General features: G+C 47.8%; 1 pseudogene; it reads left to right on the top strand.

Annotated features, from left to right (window-relative positions):
- Window positions 1–840: 840 nt before the first annotated feature.
- Window positions 841–7,004, top strand: LOC147990630 (uncharacterized; annotated as a pseudogene).
- The last annotated feature ends 434 nt before the right edge of the window (window positions 7,005–7,438 follow it).

Consider the following 7,438-nt stretch of genomic DNA (forward strand, 5'->3'; position numbering starts at 1 on the left):
GGTGCGCCACTAGTAACAATTTTTTTTCATTTTTCCAAACATACTAATGGCGCATCCGGACAAAGTGCGCCATTACTAGTTCTAACTAGTAATGGCGCACCAGCCATAGAGTGCGCCACTACTGTATTTCTTTTTACTCTTTTTTTTGCAAAACTACTAATGGCGCACCGTGGCACAGTGCGCCATTACTAGTTTAAACTAGTAATGGCGCACTATGCCACGGTGCACCATTAGTATATATATATATATATTTGCAAAACTACTAATGGCGCACGGCCAGCAGGTGCGCCATTAGTATGTTGGGTTACTAATGGTGCATGGCTGGGTGGTGCGCCATTAGTAACCTGGGACCAGCTAGATATTTTGGACAGCCACACCTACACACTCACTTTCCCCACTTCATTCCTCCACCTCCTTCTCCAAGCTTGTCGGCTGCCTCCTCCTCCTCACCTCATTTGCACCATAGATTCATCAAAATTAAGTGGTGAAATCACCTATTTTTGATAGGTAAGTAAGGGGAAAGCTATCTTCATGTTGTAGATCTACTTTTTTTCTCCCTAGCTCGCTCCAACAACGTGCACATGCACTTTTTGTGGCCTAGCTAGATCTATGTATGTTTGTGGTGTTGCATATGTTTGTGGTGTTGCATATATGTTTGTGTTTGGAGGTACTGGTATTTGAAATGCGACAGTTGCCAATATTTTGCCGGAATGTTGATTCATTTCCGTTTCGGCGAGAATTTTGGCACTATGCATTCCTTTTGGTCCTATTTTTCGGGAAAGTCATGCCAAATTTTTTATTGGTTCTAAAATATCATTTTGCTCTACCCCGCAGGCGACCATGGTCCGCATGATGACCGAAGGCATCGTGAACAGGTTTTTGGGCTCCGCGAAGGCCGAGATGCTTCAAAAGAACGAGACGGAGATAAGATGTCCATGTCGAAGATGCAAGCTGAAGAGCCTTATTGCGGACCCAGATTCCGGGCAGGTGCGGGACCACCTGCTCTTGTGTGGTTTCATGGATGGCTATCGGTGGCAAGGTGATGAAGATGACTATGAAGTCGTCCATGGGGGCCGGGGACAAAATGAGGAAGGGCAGCAAGACAACCACCGCGGCTTGGGAGGGCGAGAAGACGAAGAATCTCCAGGACATGATCACGACGGTGATGCTGTACACAGTCATCACATAGAAGATGCCGGACATGATGAGGAGGAAGATGCCGGAGCAGACGAAGGGCATGATCATGAAGATGAAGATGCCGACGGAGTAGACGACGATGGACCATCGATGGGCTGGGTGCAGGACCCTCATATTCAAGAGCTGCTTCTCAAGCAGATAGATAACGCAAGAGCTGCCGCCCGAGAGAAAGCCAAGCTAGATCAACTGGAGATAGACGCGGTTACTCCATTGTATGAAGGATCCAGGCCCGAGGATACCTGCCTGAAAGTAACGCTCATGGCTCTGGAGATGAAGGTAAAACACAAAATGACCGACGCATGCTTCGATGAGAACATGTCATTCTGGCACGAACGTCTTCCCGAGGGGAACAAGTGCCCTACCAGTTTCGAGGAGGCGAAGAAAATCGTGTGTCCTCTGGATTTACCACACGTGAAATACCATGTGTGCACGAACAATTGCATCATTTATCGGGACGAGCATGCGGAGTCTACCATATGTCCAGTGTGCGGCGTCACTGGATACAAGAAGAGGAAGAAAGCTCCTCGAAAAGTGGTGTGGTACTTTCCGATCACTCCTCGTCTGCAGCAGTATTTCGCGAACCATAAGGTAGCAAAGCTCGTGCGTTGGCACGCAGATAGGGAGGGGAAGAAGCGAGAAGATGACGCAAATGATCCGGAGATAAATAAAAAAGACAAGATGCTGAGTCACCCTAAGGATGGGAGCCAGTGGCAAGCGTTGAACTTCGAACACCCAGAATTTGGGACGGATCCAAGGAACATCGTGCTGGGCATGAGCACCGATGGAGTCAATCCGTTTGGCAGCCAGAGAAGCACACATAGCACCTGACCTGTGTTTGTGTGGATGTACAACCTTCCCCCCTGGTTGTGCATGAAGAGGAAGTACATTCACATGAGTATGCTAATTGAAGGGCCGAAACAACCAGGGAATGACATCAATCTGTATCTGGGGCTGCTGAAAGTGGAGCTAGACACGCTGTGGAAAATGACAGCCAATACGTGGGATGCCGCAGAGAAACAATATTTCCCTATGAGAGTCGCACTGCTCACGACAGTGCACGACTATCTCGGTTATGGATATCTCGCGGGGCAGGTGGTCCACGGATTTTCTGGATGCGTCAGGTGCATGGATGACACAATGTATCGCCAGCTAGATAGAGATCCCGGGTCTTTGAAAACCGTGTTCATGGGACATCGAAGGTGGCTTCGCGACGATGACCCGTGGAGGAAACGCAAGGATGTGTTCGATGGTGAAACCAAACCCCGAAGACGCCCGCGTACGAGGAGCGGCGAGGAAATAAATGAGCTGTTGAAAAATTGGAAAGATTGCCCACTGCCGGGAAAGAAGCAAAAGGCGCCAGAGCCGGGAAAGAAGCGAAAGGCGCCAGAGCCGCTGCTGAAGGTATGGAAAACGAGGTCTATTTTCTAGGACTTGCCGTACTTGAAGATCCACCGTGTGCCTCACAGCCTTGATGCCATGCATATCATGAAGAACGTGTGCGAGTGTCTGCTTGGTACCCTGCTCAACATGCCAGAGAGGACCAAAGATGGGCCGAAAGCAAGGGCAGACTTGAAATCAATGGGCATCAGGCAGGAGCTTCACGCTAATGATGTTGATGATGATGAGGCGAAGCAGGACACAGAAAGTCGTCGCAAAGGCAAAAAGGCCAAGAAGACCGGAAATGACTACCCTCCCACGTGCTTCACTCTAAGTCAGGAGGAGATCGAGCAGTTTTTCACCTGCCTCGTAGGAGTAAAACTTCCTTACGGTTACGCGGGGAAGATAAGCAGATACCTAGACCCAGCGAAGCAGAAGTTCAGCGGGATGAAGTCTCACGACTGTCACGTGCTGATGACGCAGATACTTCCAGTTGCAATCCGTGGGATCATGGATGCGCACGTCCGTGAAATGCTATTTGGCCTATGCAACTTTTTCGACATCATCTCTCGGAAGTCGGTTGGCGTGAGGCAACTCAGAAGGCTAAGGAAGAGATCGTGGTGATACTATGCGAGCTTCAGATGTACTTCCTGCCCGCATTCTTCGACGTTATGGTGCATCTGCTGGTCCATATCGTGGAGGATATCATCCAACTCGGGCCGACGTTCCTGCACAGCATGATGCCGTTAGAAACGATGAATGGTGTCATCAAAGGATATGTTCGCAACATGTCACGTCTAGAGGGAAGCATAGCCAGGGGCTTTTTGACCGAAGAGTGCATCTCCTACTGCACGAATTATCTAGGCATCGAGAACCCCGTTGGTTTGCCCGTCAACAGGCACCTCGGCAGGCTCGCTGGATGGGGTCCCCGTGAGGGTCGCCGCGAAATGCATGTCGACTTTGAGGGTCGACTCGTCGACTCTGAAAGAGCAAACCTAGTCGCGCTACAACACATAGATGTGGTCGATCCTTGGGTGGTAGAGCACAAAACCTTTATTGAGAAGACGTACAATGATTGAGGCCAACAGAGGACGGACGGAGATATAATCAAAGAGCACAACTCATGTTTCACGCGTTGGTTCAAGTAGAAGCTTTTGTCGTACCCTTTACATGAGGATTCTTCTGCGGAAGAACATCTCATATTCTCCTTGTCACAGGGTGCCGAGCACAACCTGATGACCTATGAGGCGTACGATATCAACGGCTACACATTCTACACCGAGGACAAGGACATGAGGAGCGATGGTTATCAGAACTCCGGGGTAACGATGGAATCCTACACCGGTAACGACAAGGACAGATACTACGAAAGGATCGAGGAGATCTGGGAGCTGAGCTACCCTGGAGAGAAGGTCCCGATGTTCCGTGTCAGATGGGCCAAGAGCGTCCTAAAAGAAGACCGGTATTTCACCACCATGGTTATACCCGAAGCCAAATCAAAGACCGCGGGCACAAACTTCACCGCGAAAAATGAGCCATGGGTACTGGCTTCCCAAGTGGACCAATGCTTCTTCATTACCGACCCGTCAAAGCCCAGTCGTGTTGTCGTGAGGAGAGGCAAAAGGAAGATCATTGGAATGGATGGAGTTGCCAATGAGCAAGACTTCAACAAGTACGGCGACCCGAAGATCGAACATGACGACGACAATGAAGTAGCAGCATACACCACAAGAAGAAGCAGGACCACCCTACCTAAAGGACGTCCATTCCATAGAAGAACTCCATTTGCGAAAAAGAAGGGCAAGAAGATTGTGAACAGATAGCTAGCTAAAATCGATTGTATTTAAATCGTAGTCTTCATTTCTCGATTTTATTTCGTGGGCACTTTTTGATATCATGAATATTTTTAAATTTCATGGGCACTTTTTGAATTCATGAGGACACTCGATCTCGATCCCCCTCCATCTCGATCTTGATCCCACCCGCACGCTCCCCCGCTAGCTCCACCGCCGACGACGACCCACCGCACCCTTCCCCGCTCCACCACCGCCGACGAGCACCCCCCGCACCCTCCCCCGCTCCACCACCGCCGACGAGCACCCCCCGCACCCTCCCCCGCTCCACCGCCGCCGCCGATGATATTTTCAAATAACAAATTTGATGATATTTTTTTAAAAAATATTACTGTTTTTATAAAAAATATTACTGTTTCATATTCATATTCATTTTTTAAAAATAATAATAAAAAAGTGTAGACTACAATTGTTGTTAAAAACAATTATTATTGTTTTTATAAAAAAATATTACGGTTTCATATTCATATTCATTTTTAAAAAAATAATAATAAAAAAGTGTAGACTACAATTGTTGTTAAACAACAATTATTACTGTTTTTATAAAAAAATATTACTGTTTCATATTCATATTCATTTTTTTAAAAATAATAATAAAAAAGTGTAGACTACAATTGTTGTTAAACAACAATTATTACTGTTTTTATAAAAAATATTACTGTTTCATATTTATATTCATTTTAATTTTTTAAAAAGTAAAAAAAATTCTTACTTATGGCGCACGGGTGGCTGGTGCGCCATTGCTATCTAAAAAAAGTATACTTATGGCGCACTGTCCCGCTGGTGCGCCATTGCTACGAAAAAAACATTCTAATGGCGCATCGCCTGGGGGTGCGCCATTAGTAATCTTCCCCATCCATACACTTTGTCCCTCCCTCTCGCCAGACAGTTCGTCCCTGTCCCTCCACCGCGCCGCTCCCTCTCTCGTCCCTCCCTCCACCGCGCCGCCGCCGCTGCTGCCCCGACCCACTGCGCCGCTGCCGCCCACGCGCCCTCGCCACCTCCCTCTCCCCTTCCTCCCCCTCGAGCGCCGCCTCCCCCCCGAGCCCCGCCTACCCCCCGAGCGCCGCCTCCCTCACCTCCCTCGAAACCCTAGAAGCCCGCGACCTCCCCGCCGTCTATCCCTTCCTCCCCCAAGCTCGCCGTCTCCGCCGTCTGTCGTCTCCGCTCTGGCCACCACCAAATCTCTCTCGTCGGAGCTGCCCCTCAACGGTGGCTAGCCTCGTCGGACGCACTCCTCGACGGTGGGGCGAGCCTCCCTGCGCGACCTGGTTAGTCTCTCTCCCTCCCTCCCTCTCTCCCCCGCTCATCCCCATGCCCCCACGGGGCGGCGACCTAGGGTTAGGTGCGGCCGCCGCTCCCGCGTGCTCGCATGCTCCCGTGCTCCCGTATTAGACAGTAGCATCTTCAGACATTCAGTAACTAGTAGATAGATAGTACAACTTCCATTGCCAAATTTGGGTTGTTCTGTTCGGCATGCAGTTCATATCTCCCCCGGATCGCTGCCGAAGGGCCTGCACTCGCTGGATCTGTCGCGGAACAAGATCGCTAACGTCGAGGGGCTTCGGGAACTGACGAAGCTTCGCGTGCTCAACCTCAGCTACAACCGAATTTCATGCATCGGCCACGGTAAGTTGTAGACTTGGGGTTCTTGCATTGCACTGCACATCTTCTGTAAATTCCTTAGTACTAGATTTCTTTCTGGTCCATGTACACCTGCATCCTATCCAAGACAGACATGTAACATTCCATAGGATGTATGGATCATATCTTGAATGATATGGTAGTGGCCACATTTGTTGGTGGCTGGGACCGGCCACATTCAGTAATTATTTTTTCATGCAAAAGTTCAATGTCTATGCATCACATGTTATAGTCCAAGGAAAAGTTCACTGAAATTGTTGTAGTTTAAAAAACAGTTAACTGAAACTGTTGTAGTCTGAAACTGTCAGGAGATGGTAATTATCGGCAACTGTAGTCTGAAATTGTTGTAGGTTGGTTCAATTGTCCATCATTTTAGCGAAGACTGCGCCTTGCCTCCCCCACATTGTTGTTGTTGTGCTTGCGCCGGTTGGAGCTCTCCAGGAAATTTTGTGATATAGTAATCCACTCTTCTTTCTTTACAGACGGCGTGCGCGAGCAGAGCCACCTACTTGTTTGCAACACATGCTTGCACTTTGACAGAATCAGGTAGTAAAAAAGAGCACCATTTCTATGTGCATGCTGTACTAGTATGAATCTGAATGTGCCCCATATCACTATGCGTGCCTAACATGTGATTTTCCCTTCAAATGCTCTATCATAGTGACATGTATGGTGAGGGTCACGGGACTGACTGTATGGTTCTGCTGGTGTGGTAATTGATTTACTTGTTTGGTTTGGTAGCTGGAGCACTGTATCAGTGGTGCTAAACTTCTCTTATTATCTGACTGGTTGGTGCGTTATGAGCTACCGTGTTGTGTATGGCCTGTCTAAGAATTTGTTAAGTAGTAAGTTGTTTAGTCTTGGCCATTTCCACTCATTGTAGATAGATAGAGTTACACTTTTGTTACATTGCGTTATCTTTCTGTAGACTAGTAATGCTCCACTTCCACATATTTTTAGTTAGTTATCTTCCAGTAGTATTTCAAATTAAAGCCCTGAGCAGCAGCACCTCTTGTGTTGTTCACTATCACATAGTTGCAGTTTGGCAAACACATGCTAGTAAATATTCTACTGCTTTGAGGTGCTTGTTGGAATATGTGTGTGAAATTATTTTGTGGCAATTGCTGCTTCTGATCAAAACAGGTACCTTATAACATCATGGAATCACAACCTTATAACAAATAATTTAAGAGGCTATGTTTTGGTTTTTTGTATCTCCAGCAGTTTGGGTTGGTGAATGTGGATGATTTTTTTATCCTGTGAACTCATTGTACTGCTACAAGAATTTGGTATCATCATGGTGTAATTTTGTCAACTTGTGATGCTGCTGCTGTACCCCGAGAGGCCCTTGAGTTTGCCGGAATGTC

Source organism: Triticum urartu, chromosome 1A, assembly GCF_056163025.1.
Source record: "Triticum urartu cultivar PI428250 chromosome 1A, HENAU_Tu73, whole genome shotgun sequence".
Classification (NCBI taxonomy): Eukaryota; Viridiplantae; Streptophyta; class Magnoliopsida; order Poales; family Poaceae; genus Triticum; species Triticum urartu.